Source organism: Orycteropus afer, unplaced genomic scaffold, assembly GCF_000298275.1.
Source record: "Orycteropus afer afer isolate SDZICR_OR568_19922 unplaced genomic scaffold, OryAfe1.0 scaffold00290, whole genome shotgun sequence".
NCBI lineage: Eukaryota > Metazoa > Chordata > Mammalia > Tubulidentata > Orycteropodidae > Orycteropus > Orycteropus afer.
The window spans coordinates 3,908,260-3,909,146 of NW_006921877.1; positions in this window are offsets into that span (position 1 = coordinate 3,908,260).

Sequence of the window (887 nt, forward strand, 5' to 3'; positions counted from 1 at the left end):
GTTTTCTTTTTACTCTTTTGGAGAAGTCTTTTGATGCACATAAGAATTTAATTTTTAGAAGGTCCCAATCATCTAGTTTGTCTTCTGTTGTTTGTGCATCTTGGGTTATGCTTGATAGTGTATTTATGCCATAAATTAGGGCCCTTAAGTTTGCCCCTGTTTTTTTCCTTGATGAACATTATACATTTAGGGTTCACATTTAAGTCTTTGATCCATCTGGAGTTAGTTTTTGTGTATGGTGTGAGGTATGGATCTTGTTTCATTTTTCTGCAAATGGATATCCAGTTTTGCCAGTACCATTTGTGAAAGGGGAGTTCTGGTGGCATAGTGCCTAAGGCACTCAACTGCTAACCAGAAGTTTGGCAGTTCAAACCCATGAGCCACTCCTTGGAAGGAAGATTGGGCAATCTACTTCCATAGAGATACCTACCGCCTTAGAAACCCAAGGAGGGGTTGCTATGAGTTGGAGATGACTTGATGGCACTAAAAACAAGAATAACATTTGTGAAATAGACTATTTCTTCCCCATTTAGTGGACTCTGGTCCTTTGTCAAGATCAACTGACCATAGGTCAATGGATCTATTTCTAGGTTCTCAATTCTATTCCACTGGTCTGTGTATCTCTCATTGTACCAATACCAGGCTGTTTTGTCTACTGTGGCTGTGGGAGTATGAGACCTCCTACTTTGTTCTTCAGTCTTCCTTTGCTTATCTGAGTCTCTTTCCTTTCCATATAAAGTTAGTGGTTGGTTTTTCCATGTCTTTAATTAATTAATTTATTTTTTATTAGGATCTGGGTGAAGATTTACAGAGTAAATTCACTTTTCATACAGCAGTTCACATATACTTTGTCTCATATCATTGACCAAAATTTACAATGCAGCAGC